Genomic DNA, 24,418 nt, shown 5'->3' on the forward strand with positions numbered 1-24,418 from the left:
TGTTAGTCATTCATGAAAATTATGATAAATGTCGATGCAGAGACAAACTGGTGTCGCCTGTATTTAGTAAATCCAGATGTGCGTCACAAACATTTCTTATTCTCTCTGTATTTACATTTTTCACACCAAGTTCAATCGCTTTCTTCCAAAACAGAAGAAAAGAATCCCTCCTCTTCACCTCCTTTTTTCCCTTTTGTCCTGTCGTTTTAGCGTCTTAGTATCTTCAGACAGGATGATCCCTGTGACTCATCAGGCTTTATTACTATGAACACTTGTATGAGATTAAATAAAAAAAGAAAGAAGACTATCCTCCTCTTCGCAGCGTCGTCAGCCCTCTTTCAGTCTTTATCCTTTTCTATCGCTCTCATCTTCCTCTCCTCCCCTCCTCAGGGAGCAGGGAGGAAATGAGAGGGGGTGAGGTAATTAAATTGCATTCAGTGGTGAGAAAGAGTGCGAAGGATGATACCAGGGAAGCTCCTTTTTTTTATTTCTCGCACCATGTTTTTGTGTTTTCAGAGGAGACATAAGGTAAACTCTGTCTGCTCTCCATCCTGTCGCATCACAAATGTTTGAATAGATCCTTGAAACGGATGTTTTTAATGTCATATCATAAAACTAAACTGCTCTTTTTGTTATTTCTGCAGCAGCAAAAAAGCATCTTGTCTTCATAAAAACAGAAAGTCAGATTAATCGGTATTAAACGCACCAGTTTCAGTCAGTTGATTAACTCAGCTGAACCACATTAGTACAGATACTTTACTGGAATAACAAACAGCCAGTGTAGTGTGATGATGTAAATTTACCAAAGAAGACTCCAGTTTAGCAGCCAACAAATATCACACATCCCCCAAAGCATGATGGGAATTGTAGTGTTTAAAACACGTCAAGTCTCGCTACAAGAAGAAAATTAACAGGCTGTATAAAATCCACTATTATTACTCTGTTGTTGTTCTTAATTACATTTTTTAACATGCTCATGTTCATCATGATTTTGTTCAGTGTGTTATGTTTAAATGAGATGTGCAGAATAAAGAAATTTTGCTGAAATATCAAAATTTAAAGCTTAGATTTAATCAGGATCTTTAATAAAGGGGCGCATGAGTAGTTCAAAGTTGATAATCCAACAATTCTGTCTAATTTTTTATATTTTTTGGCTTTCATAAAGAGTGCTTTTTAAAAAAAAAAAAAACAATTCATTGATTTGTACTTTTTATAAGATAAATAAAATGCATGCCTTTCAAACCTGCCAGCAGATTTTGAGGTTCAGAAGGTTACTAGAAGCCGTTAGTGTTGATCAGTATCCTAATATCCTTCCTCAACACTCAGGAATACCGGACTTCAATGTTATCTGTGTAATGGGATGTTATCATCTCTTTAAATCAGTTTCAGTTGTTATCACCTCCACAGATGTACTAGTAGCTTGCGGGGCTCTTCCTCCACCTCCTAGCTTGTTATCTTTGGATTAAATGGTAGAGAGATAGATCAGACAAATACGACAGAAAAAGTAAAAAAAACAAAACTAATTGGAGGTGATGCTGATGACAGCGTTTTCTGGACTGTGACCCAGGAGACTGGGTTCATGCCCCATGTGGGATCGTTATTTTATTGGCTCTGAGACTTTTCCATTTTCGTTGCGATTTGTTTAGCTTTGAACACCAAAGCTACCTGATTGACATGATATTCTGTAAGTCTTTGTAGATTCTCAGTTATTTCAACACGGTCTCACGGGGATTCGTGAAACTGTCACGTCAGTTTTTGTTTCGGTTTCGTGCGCACCAACACGATGTCGTCATGTTTTTCGTGCCGCTCACCACGAGCGAAACCCGTGAGACCGGGCTGGTTATTTGGGTCATAGTCGTCTTAAGAGGTTCAGTAGAAAGCAACCAGACGTCTCTTTTTTGAAGATGTCTCACCGCTTATCCAAGAGACTTCTTCAGTTCTGACTTCAGTTAGTGGAAACATCTTCAAAAACCTACCAGAGAAGTTCTACTGAAGCTCTTAAGATGCTAATCATTAGTGGAGCAGTGATGTTGGACAGCTGGAAAGCTCCGTGACTAACACCACTGACTTTGACAAAGGAGATCCGTGGTTCATCTCTCAGTCAGAGAGCGGAACCATAGGCAAGACCTTTAGTCCTCATCTACCTAAACTGTATCTACTCTCAGATGTATGCTTAAAAAAGCAGTTGTACAAATTAAAATACAAATTTCACATGACTGCAAGATGCTTTGAAACGTAATCTGCATCACTTTCTGTTAATCAGTAATCAGAATGGATGATTACGCATCTTCTGGGCTGCTAGTTGGTGCAGTTTGTCCAATATGAAGCATAATGATGGACACGGATGTAGATTCTGCTTTAACATTAAGCAGCGTCTTGCTTTCTGGTGAACTTTCATGCACCAGTTTGTCTTTGCATCAGTTTATGGTTGAAACATCTTTGTCTATGTAAAGCAGCTTTCAAAAGTTCTTTTTCTGGAGTCATGTGTTCTAAATACCAAGAGCGACGCATTTCTCGCATTCAATGTTTGTGATAAAAGAAGTGATGGCAACCATTTAATGCATATACTTTTAACACTGTTCCTTTTTTCTTTTTTCTTTTCCGTTCCTTGTTTCATGCCTTCTGCTCTCCCTCGTTTTACTTTGCTTCTTTCCTTTCATCCCGTCTTCTCCCCACTACGCCTTTCTACTTGTTTCCTCGAATCCTTGTTCTTCTCCCGCTCCTCTCCTGTCCTTACATCTCCTCTCCTCTGTTCTCTGCACTCATTCTATCAGTCTTGCGGTGGAAAAGCAGCCCAGCATGAGTCATAGCTGCTGTAACTCCTCCCTCTCAGTCACCCCCAGTTCTACTTCTCCAATCAGCTGCACAAATGAACTCACTCACATGCTACAGTCGCTCCTTTAAGCCGATGGAGTCTCCATGTAAGAAATCATCATTGCCTCTCTGGTTTCGTTCACCCTCCTCCTCCTCTGTTTGTCTATCTGTCTCCGTTATGTCGAGTTATTGAGTTAAAGTGACAGTTCCCCTCTCCTCTCCTCGTTCTCTGCTGTGGGAAAAGGCTCCACCGATCAGATTACCATCGATCGGACATTCCCAGAGATGAGCGAGTGAGAAAAGGTCTTCATCTCGATTGTCCTCTTTCTCTATTCTGTGCATTAATTCTCTCTCTTTTTTTTATTCCTTTACTCCCAATGCTCGCATAGTGGAAGTTATATCATACCAGTCATTTCCTGGCTCATCTTGGCCTGAGTCGCTTTAGCTTCGCCTCGCTTTCTTACGTAAAGCTGAACAATTAAGAACATGGCTTCCTGGCCTCTAGTCACGGAGCAGCCGAGTCCTCGGAGTCATAATTAGCCGATCAGACAGCCACTCCAGTCAGAATTACAGTGTGTGCATGTGATGACCGCCTAGGTCTGCAGACAGGGAGCCTTATTGCCGACTCTCATGGTGCAGGGAGAAAACGCTGCTTTCATCGTTTCCCAGCAGCGATGGCGTGTTTTTAGATAGTCTCAGCTCATTATGAGTTTCTGAGCAGTGAGGGGGTGAGTGGGGTGAGTGGGGTGAGGGAATTCCTGCACGATGAAAACACCTCCCCTGTCTTCACCTGGTGCTTGAAGAGCTCAGTGCTGCAGCCTCGTGTCATTATATCATACATTCCTCACAATGTGCTTTAATCTGCCACATTAATCGGTGCTAATAGTTTTTGAAGGGTTTAAAGCTCGGGGTTCTTCCTTTTGATTCATGCTAGGTATAGAATACATTACATTTTGTCTAATATGATACTCAATGTAAGATTTGGCAATTAGAAAGGGATTTTTTAAATTGGGATTTTGCAAAGACACATAACAGACCAATCACAAGTCCATCCATCCATCCATCCATTCTCTATACACCGCTTTATCCTCACTAGGGTTGCAGGGGGGTGCTGGAGCCAATCTCAGCTCACTCGGGCGAAGGCAGGGGACACCCTGGACAGGTCGCCACTCTGTTGCAGGGCCCAATCACAAGTCACCAGCTTTCATTTTGTGGCATTATGAGGAAGGTGTTTAGGATTGGCTACAAGAAATGCAGCAATTTGTATGATAATAGATACTATGTGTGTTCAGGAAGGCCTAAAAATGGAATAAACAATGCTGTTTGACACCCAGATGTGTTGGTCAACAGCACAAGATGCATCAACTCCACTATAAAGGCAATGAAATGTGAGACGCTCACGTTCTTTTCCGTTTGGCCTGGTCCTTGACATGTGAATTGTGCATTTCTTTCACTTTAAAAAAGAACATAAAAAGCTGTTTTCTACTGTAACTTACTGGCCTGAACCCTTGTGCTTGTTGTGAACACAAGAACTGTCCCTGTACAACCTGTTTAAGGGCTGTTTTTAGGCCAGAAAGCTGTACCTACTCCAGCGTTGCTACTTCTGAGTGTCCCTGGAAAGTTGCTGTTTGGGTATTGATGTTAAATTTGATGTTTTTCGCTCTTGATGTGTTTTTCGTATAGCAGTTGTATCCTCTCCAGCATCCTCCAGGATAACATAATGAACGCTTATGGAATTGTAGTTATGTCCAGTAGCTGTTATTAGTCATTGTTTTGGTACACTTGGAATTAAAGTAATTGTCAAATCTTACAAAGGAAGGCTGTTTGGAACTGTTTCTGCAGTGGAAAGTTGCCTGTAAGTAAGCAGGAGGGCTGATATTCACCCACAAAACTAGGGTTTGAGTGTCATGTGGAATCTGTTATTTGACATTTTTGCTTGCTATTTCATTCACTTTTTTTTGCAGTTGTTTATGCTACAAATCTACCTTATTGGGTTTAGGAGAAGATCATTATTGGGTAAGAATACACCTATGCAAATGCTTTTCAGGCGCTGTTTTCTGTTTGCTGTATGTTTACGCTGTGAAATTGCTTGGGGTTAAGCACAGGCATCCAAACGACTTGACATCTAAAGCAGTTTGAGAAAAGTAAAGTAAAGTAACAAAACACAAAGCTCTGTTTTTTTCTGTTTTGCTCAGATGACAAGTCTGGCCGCAAGAGTAACCCTTAAAAACATAAATGTCCCACAGTTTTTGGGCATGTTCTGTGAAATGAACCAGTTTAGCTGCTCCACGTGTTTTTTTTTTTTTAGACCGGGCTGAAGTAAAAAGCTGTGGATCTGTGTGTGGGTTGTACCAAGAGGGCAGTAAGGGTTGAAGTGCACTCTGGGATCATGTTGGAGGCTGTTGTATGAAGTGAGAGAACAAGGTGCTAAATGAAGCTGAGGTCAAAGATCTGTGCAGGTTGGTCGAGTTCTTCCACATCAAACATAATACAGAAACATCAGAGCACCATATGATTCTCCTTAATTGGAATTAAAAGACCTTGATTTAACCGTGAACCGAAATAATACGAAAATATATGGACAGGAGCTGACAGGTTCGCTCCAGTAGATTTATAAAGTTAATTTTGTGGTTCTGGAGTGTTCTTGCTATTGTCTTTTTTAAATCATTTGTTCCGGATCTACTTCGACTTACTTTAAAAAATAAATAGAAGGTGCCCAGATGGATCAGTGGGTTGAGCGGGCGGCCCATAAACAGAGACTATATGTGGCCAACGCAGCGGTCATGACTTGAATCCAGCTCATGGCACTTTGCTGGAGGTCCTTCTCCCATTCTTCTCCCTACTTTTCTGTCTGTCTCTCACTGCTGTCCTACCAATAAAGCCAAAAAATATCTTGACAAAGAGGAAATAGAAGGAAAACTGCGGACTGTTGGTTGTCAGCTCTGGCCTGCCTAAAACATGCTGCGCACCACTCGCTGTTGACCGCCGCAAAAAGAACCGCTCGCTCGTCTGCCATGCTGGTTTGTTTGCGTCCTGCTGACAGTGGTGTCATTGTGAGCTGCAGTTTCTTCAGAGGTGGCGGTGGCGGCAGCGACGCCTACACGCCGAGTCAAACAGCACATTCCTCACAACACCCAACAGAAACCATGGCGACAACAGCGACTCACCAGCAACTCCTTTCTCTCTCATCATCTTCTTTTCTGTTTTTTCCTCTCAGTGTTTTTTTTTTTGTTTGTTTCCTCACAAATTGAAATCTGCTGACCTTGGAGATGGTCCAGTCTGAGCACCTCTTGTTAGTGAGAAGTTTCCTGAGGCAGGACTTTAAATCCACAGCAGCTGTACGGCCACAGTCCTGTAAACTGCTTTAGATTCTGTTGTATTCATTTGTTATGACACCTCAGACACATGCCTTTTCTTCAGCTTAGTTTACCTGCTCTATATGCTGATAGTGCCTTGAACACTTTGAAATTCAAAATGCGTTTTGGCAGGAATTTAAACCTGAAAAAACAAACTATCTCTTTTCAGTTCAGATGCACATGAAAAGTATTTCAAAGGCAAAGCACCTTCAAGCAGACTGCATCAGTCTTTTCAGAATATCAACAGCAGAAAGATGAGAAACACAAGAAAAACTGTTTATCCGTCGGCAAACTCAATCACTAATGCCGTTTTAAAACCTTCTTGGGGTGACCAGATCCTACCAAACCAAATATGATGGAAATAGTTTGTTTACTTTAATATGAAGAAGATAGTCATGAATATTTTGATCAAATATCATTATCAGTTTCAATTCAGTTTTATTTATATAGTGCACTTCACAATAAATGTTATCTCAAAGCAATTGGAGTTTCCTTTGTATAACCCTTTTGAGCAAGTACTTGGCAACATATGACGATTATTCTTTTATTGTAGGGGCAAAATTATTATTCTTGCCCTTTACATTCAAATAAACAGACCATGTTGTGCTACATTCCTGCTAATGTGCAAGTCTTTCTACCAAAATAAGATTTAAAATAATCTTCACCTGAATTCAGAGCATTTCCTAGAGGAAGAGATGAATTAAATTTTACCCATAATGCCCCACTTTACATCTGGATATTAATAAACACTACAACTCACTGATGTTCCCTAAATGCCTCACAAGCTATCTAGGCCACTTTGCACAGAGAAGCTTCTAGTCTCCACTTAGTTAAAGCCGTGTAGCAACTCAGATAGGTGTGAGACCAAAAATTACTTCAGAATAGTGGAATAAGATGTTCTAATGTTAGATTTGCCTAAGTTAAAACTAAATGATTTTATCTACATGGGCTGTTTTCTATGAGTGGAGCATTTTAAATGTCAGTTTCACAGTCTATCATCTTAATTTAATTATGGGGCTAACTGTGCAGCCTTAACTAAAACACAAACCTGTTGACATTTTTAACAGCTGCATCATAAAACAAGAGTTTCATCGAGTTTCTTTTGACAGTTAGGGACTTCAGCTAAATAACTAATGACCCTAAAAACCACAGAGCAGCACAGATTGGTCCCAGTCCACCTAAACTCTCTAAGTAACTGATATCAGAAGCTAAATGTGGGAAGATTTTTACTTCTAGGGGTGATCAAGTGATGTAATAAGGTGACATGGAAGCCGCTGTAGAGAACCTGTCACTGTGCTTGACATCTTTTTCATCTTTTGGTTGAATTCTTTTCTTATTTCATCAATAAATCTTATTAAAAGTGACATTTTGATGCCAGCTATGATGCCCACTCACACCATCTGTTACACTCACACCACTGCTAGGTGATTCGTTCTCGTTGACCTTGACAAATTTACTCCGTCAAGTCTTTCACAAAATGTCACCGAGCAAAAGAAATCATCAAGACTGTTGTGATAAAAAAAAGGAAAAAGAATGGTTTTGTCTCTCTAGAGGAAAGAAAACAAAAGAGGTGCAGAGGAATGTGGTGATGGAGAGGATCTGTATAAAAGACTGAGCACTGGCTGGGCATCTGAAAGGGTGATCCGTCAGGAGCATGGCGAGTGCGTATGAAAGAGGCATCTAAAAATAGCTGAGTGTCTCTGAAGACATCATGGTGGGAGTAGAGGAATCACCTCTGCAGCCTCCGGCAGAAAGACCGACAGAGAAGCAGGAAGCCGCTGAGCATGTGTTCGCTCTGTTGAATGGGAAGTGCTGCCAAACCATGCGTATTGTGTGCTTTCACATACAGCCTTAATGTGTGCGTGAATGTGTGCATGCTGCTTTTTTCTTTCCTTTGTTAATTCTTTAATGCACTCAGCAATCTGAAATACATTTAAAAAAAAGCAGAGGCGGGTTGAATGAAAGGTAGAAAAGGTTCAGTATAGCGAGCTGATTATAGGGTCTGATAGTGTGCCAGGGCTATAGTGTAGAGTTCTTCTGCTGTACCGCTGGTTTCTAAATGAAAAACAACAAAAAGAAAGCGTCAGATTTGTGTTTCATTTTCACTGTATCACACACAGCCATTGGAGAGATGCTATGAATTCATCTACAGTCAGAGTATCAGTGATACTTTATTGATCCCAGGTACTAAATTGCTTTTGTCTTAGAAATTACTGCCATAGGAAACATATAGGATAAACATAAGCAAAAATACGTCATAAAAATGTAAGCTTAAGTAGAAAAAATTAAAACGTAAATGTAAAACATTGTACCAGGAAAATACAAATGTAAGTATAAGGGTCATAGATAATTATAGAGTTCTAATTGTGTTATTGCACAGAGAAGTAGTTACTGTAGTTGTAGTACCACTGGGGTCCTATTTGTGGATCTTCTGTTAGCTGTGGCCAGACTGTTTGTTAAGTGGAAAACTTGATACAAAAAAGAAGAAAGCTGTTTCTTATTTGACAAAGCATATTTATATAAAATAGCACCCCCCATATTTAATGCAGGAGGAGGTTGGGGTGGATGGTGGGTGTAAAAAGCTCACTTTTATCAAGGTTAGGAACTGATGGTGTTTTTTTTTATTAGATGTAAACAAACATATCGTGTCTCAAGCCACTTTTGAGTTGTTTTTTAATAATAAACCTAAATTTTACAGAATTTTACAGAAGTGCCTAAACACAAATCTAAAGACAATAGATACTGCTACAGTTGCTATCAGTGAATTTTTGGACTCTCTAGTTTCTCTTTGTCCTTAAAGATTAGTCCTCCTGACCAGTTCTCAAGAGGTGACTTGCACAAAGTCATGTGTTCACCAAAGTTGAACTTAAAATTTCTGAGCAAACTGATCCACTCATGTTCCCCATTTCTTTAAAATGATCTGACAGAGACCTTAGGGAATAGCAGGTGACTGATTCTAGGATCCAGTATTCAGCATGTTTCTGTATATCAAATTTTTTTCTTTGATCCGAGTGCTGATAAACTAAAATAACTCGAAAACTTGCTGCTTTTACTCTTAGGTGGCTGTTTTTGTATTAGTAGATGATGCTATCAGCTGCATAGTGCATCAGTGCATATTGCTGCCATGTTAAGGGCAATTTACTGATGTTACCTGAATGCCTCGCATGATAGCCAGGCAGATGTGCATGGAGAAGCCTCTAGTCTCCACTCAGTTACTGCTGTGCAACTCAGACAGCTGTGTGACCAAAAACTGGTTTGCAAAGAGTGAAGTAAGGTGTTCTAATGTCAGATTTACTCCAGTTGAAAGACGGTCATTTTGTCTGCATGGGTTGCTTCTATTAAGTATTTAAAATGTCAATATTGGAATTTATCGTGTTCATTTAATTGTGGAAAGCTGAAGTTGTAATTGCAATATTGAATCAACTGCAGCCCTATTTCAGAGGCACCATTTTAGTTTTTATTTGAAGCTCATATTGTGAACTGTGTCAGTGTTGGCAGGAGAAGGTTGGCGTGGATGTCGGGTCTGCAAAACATGCTACTGTAACACCAGCAACCAGAGTTCATATCGAAAGTAATGTTGAAAAAAGCAGAAGCATGGTTTTAACAGAAAATAAGTGGATAGTGCTGTTGTCACAAGCGGATATTGTAATTTTTAGAAGAGTTATCGTATTGGATGCTGCACATTATTATAAAGTTAATTTCCCAGACTCGGGATTACTTTGCTTTAACGAGCGAATCCACTGACCGTGGCCGTTCCGCTGAAACGAATTGACCAAGGCCTGAGGGACAGTCTTTCTGATTCAGTGTTAACAATAGAGGAATCACATAAAGAAGCATTAAGTTGACTCGGTGTCAATTAGGGTGCAAATGTTCGCCCATGAGAGGTTTCTTGTCTCATCTCGCCTTTCATTCTCCCTCAGAGCAGGACTGATCCTCTGTGCCGGCGCTGGGCCAGAGAGACTGGAGCTCCATTACTGATCTGTGTATGTCTGTGTGCGTTTGTGTGTGTGTGTGTACATGCATGCTTAAGTGAGCTCTGTGTCGTATCGATTGACACTCTTTGCTAAGCTCTGCGGCTGGGATGTTTGGGTTTCGACTGAACACGCTGTCGTGCTGCGAGTGTGTGTTTTATAGAGAGGGAGGGCATCGCCGGTGTTGATAGTCAGTTCATTGTCACTGACACCATGTTGGCTGCAGACACACACCAGCAAACACAGACGCACTGTGGCTGAACGCTGGACTCTGAGCAGCTGTTGGACTCAGCAGGTCTGTGGCCTTGGGGAGCTGCAGAGCATCAACACACACCGACTCTACGTGCATCATCGGCCCTCTGAGGTGTGTGTCCGTCTGCGATTGTGTTGCCGTGCTGAGCCGACAGTCTGCCGCGAGCTCGACAGCGCTCGGTATAAACACACAGGGTGGACACAATATTAGAAGCGCCTCTTTGTGTCGCTCAGCAGCCCCACAGATTACAGCCTCTGTAATGACCCTGCATGTGCTGAACATTATAATCTTATATGCTTTGTGAAAGTAGATTTACTGCGCTGTGAAATGTTGATGGTACCAAAACATAAAGCTTCACACAAACAGACCCAGTTGAGTAGCTGTAGCTGTTGATCATCTCACTCTGTACGTCCCTTACTATCATTTTGGATAGACGTATAGCAAAAAAATGCACAATCAGAACGAAATACCTCCTATATATAAAAATACATATATTTAAGGTAAAAATAACATAAAAGAAAGCTGCTACACCTAAAATATAATAAACCGCTGCATATATTCTGTCAGAGAGCCTGGTAAAGTGCACTATACATTAGATAAGATATTATATTGCAGTTGTAATATTCCACATAATTTTAGTTTATTATATTATTAAAAATCCATTTTGGACTAACTTACTGTATATTTTTGCCAATGTTTTTCCCAGATCTCAACTTCCACTCATGATTTTAAAGTACAAGACACATTTCTGTTATCTGTCTCAGCTCATGGATGGAGATGATAAAGAAATCTTTCTGATTTTCTGCTATCAGAGGTCAGGTTACATTTTTGAACTTGGTTTCCTGGGAAAGGGAAAGTAAGATGTTACTAATTTGTAGGCCTGTAGGTCAACTGGTGCAAGGTTACTCTAATCCAACCAACTCTTTATTAGTCTGACAAGCTCCAGTGTTAATTTAGTGAGAAGAAAAGCTTGACATCAACAGTCTTCCAGGATTAATCTATTATTTTTGGCGACAAGAAGAACAGACAAACTATTTCTGCATATTTGAGCTGGTCCAACCTAATAGTTAATGCTCGGTCAAACTTATTTAACTTTTATTGTACATTTATTTGGAGTCCAAACTGACTGACACTGTGTCAAAGAAGTCTTTAGTGTTGGTCAAATTAATGGCCAACATCGTGTCTTTATGTTGATTAGGATTCTTTTATTCTAATAAGGCTAACAGGTAAAGTGCACTGGGGCTCATTTAGTTAGTCTACAGATAATCTGTTGATTTTATTTTCCCTGTGACCGGTCCATTGGTTTAAGATTTAGAAACAGGGCTTTCTAAATTGATGTGACTCTACTTGGCACTGTAATGTAGAATCCATTATTTTATTTTACATTAAATGTGCTGAACACATTGCCAGAAGAATAACACACTGTGTACCTGTATTTCCTGCATGATAAATATGTTAGAATATAATAGAATATCCTTTATTAGCCCCAGACGGGGACATTTTCAATGTCACAGCAGCAAAGTTACAGTAAGAAAAGCAAGAAAACAAAACTGAAGAGATGAGGTATACAGTCTACATACACAATATAAATAAGAAAAACAGAAGAACACCGAAGGAAAGGGAGCCAAAGGTTGTTTTTTTTTTTTTTTTTTAAAGTTGCATATTGAGCCTTAAATTAAAAGAGGTGATGCATTCATTCACAATTGGTTTGTCCAATTTCAGTCAACAATTAAGTCCATGAATTAAACAATTTCCTCCTGGATGAGTAAAGCGAAACTTATCTTTTCGTAACCAAGATTTTTTTTGGTTGACTGAGAAGCAGAGGTGTAAATTAGAATAAATGAGTCCCCGTTGTCCCCCATTTTAGAATGAATAATTGTACTTAATAAACTAGCATCTAGGTTTTGGGCTAGTACTGTGCAGTTCCATCTTTTCCCCATTGACATGGTTGGAATCCCACCTAAAAGCTGTCTTTTGTGTGTGTGTTTGTTAGACTCTTGCTCAAATGCATAAAACACATGGTCCACTCCTGCCTCCGGGTTGGTACACCTGTTTGAAAATTAAAACATCTGAATGCGCAGGAAATGAGGTGTGAAAGACTTTGCACTTGTCCTAAAGGTAGTTTTTGGGCGAAACTTAAAAATGTCTCGGTAGAGGATGATGTTTACCTGCAAGTGTTTGAGTGTGTAGGGATGTTTGTGGTGTTTTTTGGTGTCTAGACTTCTTTGGACTTGCCTTTTAGTGACATTTTGGTGAAATTTCATGTATCGATGCTCCTGATGTTCAGTGGCAGCGTCACTGCCTGCCAGGAGTTGATAAGTTTTGGTAGGAATGGAACTCTGACTGCTTCAGGACTGTAGCAGACGGCTGATTGTAGGGAATCTTCCAGCTGAAGAGCAGAGGTTTAGCAACGTGGAGCTGTTTTTGTGGATTTAGGTTAAGGCAGACTTCTAATTTTAAACACTTTTTGTTAATACACTGCAGCAAAATTCAAAAGTCTGAGCCCTGCCGCTAACTTAGAGGCTCAGGAGTCTCTGTATTTCACGCCGCATCTTCAACCTTAAAGGCTGCTTCCTCCTCTGCTGGAATGAGGAATTATAGGGAGTAAACACACGATGTTGCACTAAAAATAAACACACACACAAACAAGCGTCTTCTTTCACATATGTTTGAGTCATTCAGCAGGCAGCTGAAGATACACCGGACACAAATGTGTGGATTTTCTACTTCTTCGGGATGGAAGTAGATATATCCCTCCATCCATCCCCTCCTCCACCTTCTCTCTCATGTCATCCCCCAGCCAATCAGAGCGCAGCAGACAGGCAGTAGGCTTGTATTTGGGTCACAACAGCAGGATGCCAACTCAGCTAAGTGAGCTGCAGAGCTGCTTGTGGAGATGCTGGCACAAGCCTGTTCATTGAGTCAAACATCCAAACACTGCGAGGGAATGTGCTGCAGTGATGTATGGATCATTTAGACGGAGGCCGGAGCTGCAGCTTGATTAATGTGCTACTCCAGGGACTTATAATGTAATTTACTGTGTATGCGGTTGCTGAGTGTGTTTTTATTTTATGATTTTTATTAATATATATCGAGGAAATATATGTTTGACAAGAGTTTTGGGGGTCTAAATCATCCGTTAACCGTGAGGTGTTTCGGTGTCAGCGGTTTAAGATCTTATTTCCAGGCCAGAAATCTGTCAGTGGAAACATAAAAAAAGAGCTTTCTGCTCCCACAGAGTCAACACACCACAAGTACCCTCAGTTTGTTTTTTCTGTAGTTTAAAATAAAAACAGAAAGAAATCAGATGATAAGTTAAAATCCAATTAGTTTTAATCTGGCTGATTAGGAGGATTATTGAGAAATCTGTATCAAAAACAAAGATTGATTAAAAAATATCCACACATATACATTAAAATACTTTCTTAACACTTCATTCTTCTTCTTCTCCTTCTCATTATTATAGAACATGTCCTGGTAGACCCACAAAATACAATTATTCACCTGTAAATGTGCAAAATATGAGCTTGTCAGTGCAAATTATGAAATTATTATCCTAATCGATTAGTAGGTGACTTCCCGATTCATCTTTGACCAACCACACTGCCTGTAGTTGTGTTTTCTTGTGCAATGAGGGAACTTTTAGTAACTACTTTTCAGTTTTACGTCAATTAAAGTGTGTCTGAATGAACAATTGGCTTTTTTTCGCCACTCGTCTTATCATCCAGCTGCTTGTGTTTGCTAAAAATCCTAAGCTGTTTTCCCAAAACTGTTCATAATATGGGCTCTTTAATGACATCTAATAACAGATTTTATTCCTGGAAGTACAGACGTGACTCGTAAGAAGTTTTGTTCTCATGACATATTCAAGCATTTTGATCCAAATTTCCTTCGTAATGGGAAAACAAATAACTGAACACCAGCAATGTCATATGACTTTATTTGTGACAATACAGGCAGCGATGGAAGTGATGATTAAAGTGTTTCCCTGTGTGCTGAACATGGATGGAACGAGTGACGACAAGCTGGATGCATTCTGCAGCCTCCAGCAGGCCTCAAGCTAAACTCCCATTATCGTTAACAGACCCTCTAGAGCCGCCACACTGTTCAGCGTCTTCATGTGTGTGTGTGTGTGTGTGTGTGTGTGTGTGTGTGTGTGTGTGTGTGTGTGTGTGTGTGTGTGTGTGTGTGTGTGTGTGTTGTTCAGGGAGGTTGAGGTCGCTCTCATGTTGTAGCTATATTAGTAATTCCCGTGCTTTTGTGAGAAAGACGTCAGGGCTCATTAACATCCGCGGCCTGACAGGCGAGTCCAATCAGGTCGGAGTCATGTTGGAAATTAATTTGCGCAGGAAGTGTTGAGTTATCTGCGTACGATAAAGAGACCCAGAGATCCAGAGGAGGAGGTGGAGAGAGAGGAAAGCCGCAGCTGAGGAGGGAGCAGGGATCTCTGGAGAAGGTGACAACACAGTCTGAGACTAATTACCCAGCTCCAACTCGAGGCACCGAGCATTTTGCTGCAGGGCTGAATATTTCATGAAACCTGAGCACATGGATTCTCATCTAATAAGTTCAAATGTACAGTTATTACTCGTCCTGTTTAGCATTGTTATGAAATGAACCTACGTACACCTTTTGATCTGATTTTTAGGGGCGTTGAGTAGCTTTTTCTCTCCATCTGCGGTGGATTTTTTTCACCAACTTGTCGCCACATTTCGGTGGTTTTTGGTGGACGGATTGCTGCAGGGTCAAAATAGAACTGATTTGATTTCAGTGGTCTTACAGAACAGATATTTTTGCCAGTTTGTTTTTCTTTTGTCAGCCTGAACGGTGACACTTAGAGAAAAAGAGATGAAATCCTAGGGCGATGTTTGCAGGGTCAAGAACTCAATTTAACTCGAAATTGAAATGACAGGAGTCATGTGTTTGGGTGTCACGGCAGGATGGAGAGTTTTCTGTCATTTTCAGTGGGTTTTGTTGATTTGATTCGAGAAAAAATGTTTCAGTATTCTCACCAAACAACCCGGCTTCTTTCATGAAGAGCATCTACTACAGCTACATGATTATTTCTTCTCAGTCACTAACTACAGTACTTAGTTTTTTTTTATTTCACAGCTTCGTGAAAAGAAAGTAAAAGCTACCTGTTTGACACATATCAGTTCTACTTGTAGTCTGAAGACATTTTATCGTCCTTTTTTTTCTGTCTTGCTGCTTTTAATGTTTATGTAAAGCACTTTGAATTATCTTGTGTTGAATTGTGCTATACAAATAAACTTGCCTTGGCTTGCCTTTAAGTTGGAAAATAACTGCTATCTATGGTGTTTAAGCTCCTGAGGTGGTGTAAACTGTTGGGAGTTGCCAGGAAATGGTATTCAGACAGAAACAACCTGAAAGCAGAGAAAACTTAGGATCATGATGTAACCTCAGTCTTGTCTGCTGCTTTTTCATGTGATTGTCTTCATCAAACCGTAACCTTCAGTGGGTTAGTTTGCAGCCGAGTGGAATCTACCTGGATTAAAGTCGGCATTTCCAAGTTTGAGGCAAGAGTTCTCTGCTGCAAAATGGTGGACTGCTTCCTCTGGGTTGGGGGTGAGTTGCTACCCCAAGAGAACAGGTTCATGAGTGATGGACAGATGGTACCTGATTGTTGTGGTGAAGAGGGAGCTGAGCCAAAAGGCAAAGCTCTTGATTTACTGGTCGGTTTACGTTCCCATCCTCACCTGTGGTCTTGAGGTCTGGGTAGAGACCAAAAAGACGAAACGAAAACAGCTGAGATAAATTTCCTCAGTAGAGCTGCAGGGTTCAGCCTTAGAGATAAGGTCAGGAGCTCAGGATAGAGTCATTTATAATTAACACTGAAAGGAGCCAGCTGAGGTTCCCCGAGCATCTGATTCCTTTGGAGGTTTTCCAGGCTCATCCAACTGCAAGGAGACCCCAGGGCAGACACACAACTCTCTGGAGGGATTACGTATCTCATCTGGCCTGGGAACGCCTTTAGATCCCCCAGGAGGATCTTGATTGGGAAATCTGGAATGCCCTGCTTGGCCTTCTGCCACCAAGACCTGACTGTGGATAAACAGAAGAACATGAATGGATGGATGGATAATGACATGAACAGCTCATTCATAGATGCAGTTTTGACAGAAACTGGCAGCAGAGAGAAGAAACCTCTCTGCAAAACCCACAACTGTTGTTGCTAGTGTTGTTTAGCAGCAACGTCATACTTTGTGCCTTTTGTTTGGTGGAAGTAAAAGTCTTTTCACATATGGAAGTCCAGACCAAGGTTCAAATCTCTGCCACTTCGTAAACGTTGTTTCAATTCCATCAAGAACTTTGTGTCTTGGCATCATCACCTTTATGGGCTCTGTCTCTCTATACTTGACACTGGTTCGTTTATAGACAAGTAGCCTGAATGCCGTCCACGTTGTCATAAAAAGGGATTTGTCCTTCTCTATAGTTAATGCGCCATTTATTTTCTAATAGGATTGTGCACCACTGAAAAGTGCTGCTGCATTTTCTTTATCTTCAGGTGGCGCTGCTCTTCTCTCATATCTCTCTCATCTTCTCAGGAAAAAAAAGGAAAATATCAGCATTTTTATGATTTTTTTTCAGTCAGCTTCTCACCATTGAAGCATTCCATTAAAAAACTGACTCATTTCAATTTTAAAGCTCTCTGTGTTCTACAATGTGCTCAATATGCAGCTTATTTTTCCCTTTCAGATTCTGTTTATAATCTGTAACTTTCTGTACATTGTCTGTAAATTGAATCCAAAATGTTTTCGCACTAGAAATGAACTTGAACCATGGTACAATTTACATTTTCAATGGACTGTGGTTTGTTGGAGGTTTCATACCAGTATGAACTAGACCAAACGACTTACATATAAAAGAACCCTCAGTCTATGCAGCTTGATACATAAACATCTCTTAGTCACACTCTTGGGTAGGAATAATTTGACTTTATACATAACTAAAGGTCCAGGAGGGAAGACTCAGTCCTTGTTTTTCATTTTTAAACCTTTCTGTTTACTAATCTCTGTTTTTCTCTCACACATTATGGAAGCAGCTACAAATCCAGAGCATTGAAAAATAAGACAGAAATTAATTTCATTGTTGGTGTTATTGCAGCTCAGGATTAACATAGGCGTTGAATGAAATGTAATTGACTGTCAGTGTGGTGCTGGTGTTGCCAGAAATAGTTACAGGATTTTTCAAGACAGGAATTCAAATGTATGGTAAAACGGCTGGTTTCGCATCACCAATGAATGACGCCGAGGGAGGTATGAAAGATTTAAATTGGAAATCACAAACTCATTAGTCTTGCTAAATTCAAAGTGGCAACATGCTGAGCAAGAGGCAGAAATATGTCTTCTTCGTACCGGTTTGTGGAAGAAAAGGTTTCTGCTTGGGACTAAAGTGGGCCGATATACTTTACACGTTAACACAATATGGCCTGCAGCTGCAATACAATCTGTGTAAGAAGTTTTTTTAAATGGAAAAAGAAGTCTAAACTCTCTCATTCCAGCTTCTTAAATTTAAGACAGCCATAACAAGCTTCAACAAGTACGGTTTCCTCAGAACATGTGAAAAGTTCAGTCAGAAAACCTGTGCTGAGTCTCAGACTGATGCTGCTGCTTATGTTTTCTATTCTTGGTTCTGATAGTTCTTTCTGGTACTAGGATAGTAAAAGTTTAATTTTCTGTGTTTGTAGAGGTTAAGATGTTGAAGTATTTCAAGTCTTGGATAGAAGATAATATGTGTTATTTTTCCTCACTGCTGCAAAATATGCCTTATTTTAAATGTTTTAGCTCATTTAAAAAATATATATGTTGCAATAGTTTAAGGTTTTGAAAATGTGAATAATTTTAATTGTTTCCTCTGTGTGCTGTTGGTTATATTTCTTTTCAAAACTCATAAGAAATACTTCAAAGTGATTTCACACTGCAGTTAAATCAGCAAGTTTTTGTAAAATTGATTATCCTTCTTCCTGTGAATATGACTTCCAGATGTTGATAAGACACCGCTGAGGATTTATTTAGGGCCTGTATTTTAAATCCCAGCTTGTCAATGAAATGTTGCTGATTCTAAACTTCCCGTCTGGGAATTTTTCAGAAAGTGTCGATCTTAACACACTTCGTCAGCTGGACCTTGAGCAAGACGCTCAGCCTCCCTTTGATTCTTATTCTTCGTCCACTTTAACTGTGAGAAGATGAAAGCAGTTTTACAGCCGAAACTCTTCCGCGTATCAGTGTAAGATGTAAGTCGACTCATCCTCAGAGTAAAAGCACAAAAGACGAGTAGGTTTAAGTGTGATCAGTTCGGAGGGGGGTTGCGTCATCGATCTGGGAGTTTGGTTTTACCTCTTGGCATCAACACCACTTTTCTGTATTGTCAGAAGTGTCTCTCCTCCTCCTCGCCCTTCTCTTCTTCTTTCTTTTCCTTTCATCATGTGGCTGAACAAGGACGTGAAGCTCCTCTTTTCCTCATCTTTTTTTCTTCTTCTCATCCTCCTCGGATTCGGATCTCTCCGTCTTTCTCCAGTGGGTTAATTACTGTATGTTGCTGCTTCCCCCACAATCCTGTGAGTTACGTAAAACCAAACTCATTAAAGTGAAGCGCTGGAAGTTTTTGCCTTTCTCTTGTCAAGACAAGATTTTCCTTCTGATGGCACGTTGGCAGCCAGGCAGACTCGTGGCCATTAAACCGGCCTGAGAGCTGTCAAAAAGACTTTACAGAGTTCGATATTGCTGCAAGGACGAACACGCAGGCTGTCTGCAGCAGAGCGACTATCCGGCTGATGGACTTTTTGGCTCATCTACATCATCAAAATAAGAGCTTTTATAGTTCTGCGTCACTGGCAATTAGACCAGTTTATCAGACCAGGATGAAAAATCTTCAAAAGTTTTGAAGGGGGTCTTAAAATAAAGCACAACTAAAAACAAATCTCAAGGTAGAGAACAACACAGCAATGCAAGATGAAAGAAAAACAGAAACTGAATATCAGAAACTCAATGTTGGAGTTAATGAATCACAAAGTAACCCACTTTGTTTCTTTATTGTTGCATTAAAGCATGGAAAGTTCGTACATAGTTCTAGATTCTAAACATGCAGCTAACTTGGTATTATCATCATAAACTGTTCTGGTGATAAGCCAACGCTGAATTCATAGATGTTGTGAGAAGGAAATTTTGTGTCTTTTTGGTTCCGATCAAAAGTCAGAAAGTCCAGACCAAAGAAGTTACATGTGAAAGGGCCTTAAGCTGTGACCAACTTGTTGGTTGAGAGCAGCTGCAGAGCAAAATTTTCTGATTAGAGTTTAGATTGTGTTCATCCTAATGAATGAACATTCAACATTTGCTTTGATTTTAGCTCTGTTTTTGGTCTCCACCAACTCCAGGGAGAAATATCTAGTTCTTTGCTGCTAAATCCTCCGTTGGCATGGTGTTGGTAGGTAGTGAACATTGGGCTTTTTAAGCTTTGTTACTCTTGAAGCTTTTCGCAGACCTGCTTCATGAGGCGGGTGCATAGAAGAGGGATGAGCATATCCGAAAGATTCAAACAGACTTCATAAATAGTAATAATAAGTGAAGGCCTTGCACCGAAGCGTTGCACCGATAAATGCATTGTGCAAGTTGCACAGTGTGTGGAAGACTGTTTGAAGCTTTTAAAAAGAATGTTTTTCCTAAAAGCTGGAGCTGCAACTAAAAAATATGGTCATTGTTGATTATTTTCTTGATTAACTGTCTAGTCGTTTGGTCGATAAACATCAAAATGGTGAAAAATGTTGATTCGTGTCTCCTACAGCCCAACACAGATGTCTTGTTTTGTCCAGAACCCAACAATGTTCACTTTATCGCCACATAGGAGGAAAGCTTCTTAAAGTTTCACATTTAAGAAGCTGGAATGAAATAATTTAAATTATTTTTAATTGAAGGATTACTGAGACACTAGTAATTACAGCTACTTAAATTAAAGGATTGACATCTTCTTTCACCATTGCCCTTTGATGTGAAGTTCTGCTCCAAAAGCAGCATTTGTGCACCATCAGAGGTTTCACTATAAGCAGTGTTAAGGTGCTTCTTACTGACAGCTCGTCTCTGTACAAATGTCCAACACAACATGAAGCGGTTCAGGTGAAGTGCTGCTGTTCCAGGACACTGTGTTGGCATGAGCCTCCATTTCAAGGCTCCAGTATCCAGTGGTGAGCTGCGGTTCTGTAGATGTGATGCATGATTTGGTACATGAGGCTCACATGGACTGAAACACCTCATCCCTGAGCATCCCCGCTGAACACACCTGTCATGGTTTAATAACGCAGGCAGCAGGGAGTTAAAACTAAGAATAGAGTCGCGTGGTGAGTGGGAAAGTTTCTGTGTGGGTTTGATGAAAAGGGACAAGATTGCAGGTTACTTATGTAGAGGAAGGAGGGAAGTAGAGGGTCAGAAGGGTGTGAAGAAAGGGTAGACTCTAGATCCTTTGCCAACAAGTGCAAAGTCCAGTAAGATTCATTTTAAACAGTGTTTCGAAAATTGGCAAATAGAAATTTATAGAGATAAGAAAGAAAGAATGTGACAAAACTGGTTTCAGGTGTAAAATTAAAGTAGCAGAAAAGGTCTAACATATGAAAACACTAAAACATCGACAAAACCAAAAAAGCAACACTAAGCAAACCAAAAGAAATGCAAGTTAAGCTAAAAAGTCAGCCAAAATAAAAATACAATCCACTTAAGGGCACACTGTGGGGGCCAAAAATATAAGACACAAAACACTTTCTTGCTCTAATGTTTGTGTTTTAATCAGGTCTTTTACAAGTTACCATCTGTTTTGTCCATTTTTTGTCTTTTAGAAGCCATAATCTGAGAATATTTGTGGTTGTGTCTACTCAGAGGCCTGTTTTTATACACATGTTTTGCACAAAAAAACCCAAGTACAATGGTGACAATTTATGAAAAGCTGCAACAAAAGTACATAAAACAACTTAAGTTTCTACTCCAGTGGAGAGAAGATGAAAACTTCAGTTCTAGGTGTAGTGGTGCTGAAACTGTAAAAACTTTAAAACATCATGCAAGGTTTGACTGGAGCTCTTTTATTCATTATGTTGTTGCGTCGCTTCTTCTGCAATGGTTTAATGATGGCAACTGGAGAACCAGGACCACCAGCTGCTCACCTTAACAAGCCAAACTTAATATGCACAGAGCATGCTGAAGTGTTTGAAAGCGGTAATTGATTTGCATTTACTTTTGCAGATTGTCTCAAAATTCTGTTCAATTTCATGCCGTATTTGTCTTGAAACTTGTAAACCGTGACCAGCTGAAAAGAGTTTGAGAGTTTAGATGCCACAGCTCAGTTGCAGCTCAGTCTCGGTTGTGCTTGAAGCCCTGAAGTGTTATGTGTTTTGGTGTTGACCTCCACTCGCTAATAGGCCTCTCTGCAGGGAGCTAACTCATCCTCAGCAGGCTGTTAAAGCCTCTCACACACTCTCAGCTCTGTGGTTTCTTCCTGTTCAGCTGCTCCTCTGCAGCTCAGCACAAACTGAGGCTGATGGTTTTGATGATACGGAGGCAGAAGCTCACCTTGAGTCCAGAGCAGAGCCGGGTGTTGCATTCAGGTCAGGTGTGAGATAAACTGTAAATATCAGCTCCGTTCATTCATGCAGTGCAGTTGGAGTGACTTTACTTACAGTAGGTGGTCATATTTTGGGAGATTACTTTTCTCCCACCACTTTTCACAGAGAATAGTTTTTTTTTTTTTTACAGGTGTTTTTAGCCTGTTGACAGCAGATACTTTGCAGATTCCGTTACATACAACGACAACTACAGTCTTTGCCTTTTACTTAGTTTGCTCTTGATTTCTTTACTTCTTCATTTCATAACTTTACAACCGTTTCCCTTTCTCTTTGGGGCTACAGTGTCCAGGTCAACTGGTTGGTTGATATGTTCTCATCAGACCAAATTCTCATTGGCTGGACAAGGGAAAAAGCGCTACATGATTGTGGTTTATTCTCTTTTTTTGGTAGCAGATAAAGCAGACCCTCACGTTTTTGCAACTTTGAACTGGTCCAATAGAATGCCATTTATTGTCACTATACACAAGTACAATGAGATTTAGAGCATCTCCATCAGTGCAAGATACATGTAATAAAAATCACAAAAAAGGATAAGTTAAAACAGTTAAAAAGAATAAAAGTGCATGGTCAGTGTGATATTGCACATTAGAATAGTCCGTATTGCACAGTAGACGGTTTTGAGGTAGTCTGGGGGGGGGAGGTTTGGAATGTCAGTGCATGTTTGAATTCAGAGTGGTGATGGCTTTTGGAAAGAAACTGTTTTTGAGTCTGTTTGTTTTGGTTCTGATGCACCTGTAGCGCCTTCCTGAGGGCAACAGGACAAACAGGTCGGAACCAGGGTGGAAGTTGTCCTTGATGATGTTTCCTGCCCTTTTAAGGCAGCGGGAGGTGTAAATGTCCATCAGGGAGGGGAGGGGGCAGCCGATGATTTTCTGTGCTGTCTTAACAATCCTCTGAAGCCCCTTCCTGTCTGCCATGGTGCAGCTGCCGTACCACACTGTGATGCAATAAGTCAGCAGGCTCTCAATGGACGAGCGATAGAAGGTCGTCAGCAGGGTGGGGTCCAAGTTGTGTTTCTTGAGAACCCTCAGGAGGTGTAGTCGCTGCTGTGCCTTCTTAATGATCGCCGTAGTGTTGTCCGTCCAGGAGATGTCAGAGGAGATGAGGACGCCCAGGAACCGGAAGCTGTGGACCCTCTCCACACACTCACCGTTGATGTAGAGGGGGGCTAGGTCGGTGCTGAGCTTCCTAAAGTTGACAATGATCTCCTTTGTTTTCTTGGTGTTCAGAGCCAGGTTGTTTTCTGAACACCAAGCTGCCAACTTCAGGACCTCCCCTCTGTAGGCTGCCTCATCTTCTCCTGTGATGAGTCCGACAACTGTTGTATCGTCAGCAAACTTCACGATGAGGTTGCTGTTGTGGGCCGGACGACAGTCATGGGTGTAGAGGCAGTACAGGAGGGGGCTCAGCACACAGCCTTGTGGGGAGCCGGTGCTCAGTGTCCGTGTGGAGGACAGGTGGGGGCCGAGTCTCACAGCCTGGGGCCACATAGAGGCGGCTGGGTCTGACTTATTTAACATTTACTGAATATTTACTCGACCCCAAACTGACACCATGTCGAAGACGTCCTAGATATGGCTGCATTTTGTTCAGACAGATGGATAAAAAAGTTGAGAGGTCACTTTGTAAACAGCAGCAACAACCCACATATAATTTGAAATACAATTTTAAAACACTACGCTAACATTTTAACCAGGTTCAAATGATTTATATGCTGCAAGTACTAACTTTTTATGTTTATTTAGGATAACCTAAGCTAATAAGTCTAGCAGGTAGAAAACCCAACTCCAGATAACCTGGACACTTTTATCCCCATGACCAATCAGTTGATATAGTAGGTACGATTTCATTTGACCAAGACTCTCTTTGGTTTTCTACAGTGGTCAGTGGTCATCATTACTTTCCCTGTTTAATACACTGCTTTTCTTTTTTCACTTCCTTTGTTGCCATTTAATTCTTTCTTATCCTCCTTTTCCATCGTTCCTTCCCTGTTTTTTTACCTCCACTCTTTCCTTCAAACTACTTTGTCTGCTTCTTCCTGTTGACTTTAAAGAAATACTTATACTGTTTTGTAGTTGTCAAGATGGCTTTGATGGCACAGCTTTTGGAGTCCAAGATACATTTCCCCAAGTGGGACAATAAAGTATATTAAATTGAATTGAACTCAACTGAATTGAAATACTTGAGGTACTTTTACTTTGACTGTAATACTGTGGAAAATACAGATTTTCATAGGAAATTAAAGCCGAAGCAGTCCAGATATTTCCAATTTAAGTCCATAGTGTGGTTTAACTTCCAAAAACGGTGGCTCGGTCACTTCCCTTTCTTTTGTCTTTCATTATGACCTGAGTTTGTTGCAGGTTTTCTATTAAAAGTGTTGAAATTAGAAACAAGGTCAGTT

General features: G+C 40.5%; 1 protein-coding gene across 9 annotated transcripts in view; it reads left to right on the plus strand.

Annotated features, from left to right (window-relative positions):
* LOC110957844 (serine/threonine-protein kinase BRSK2-like) overlaps positions 1-24,418 on the plus strand; it is a 213,716-nt gene that overhangs the window by 50,540 nt on the left and 138,758 nt on the right. The window lies entirely within an intron of this gene.

Source organism: Acanthochromis polyacanthus, chromosome 2 (genome assembly GCF_021347895.1).
Source record: "Acanthochromis polyacanthus isolate Apoly-LR-REF ecotype Palm Island chromosome 2, KAUST_Apoly_ChrSc, whole genome shotgun sequence".
NCBI classification, from domain to species: Eukaryota; Metazoa; Chordata; class Actinopteri; family Pomacentridae; genus Acanthochromis; species Acanthochromis polyacanthus.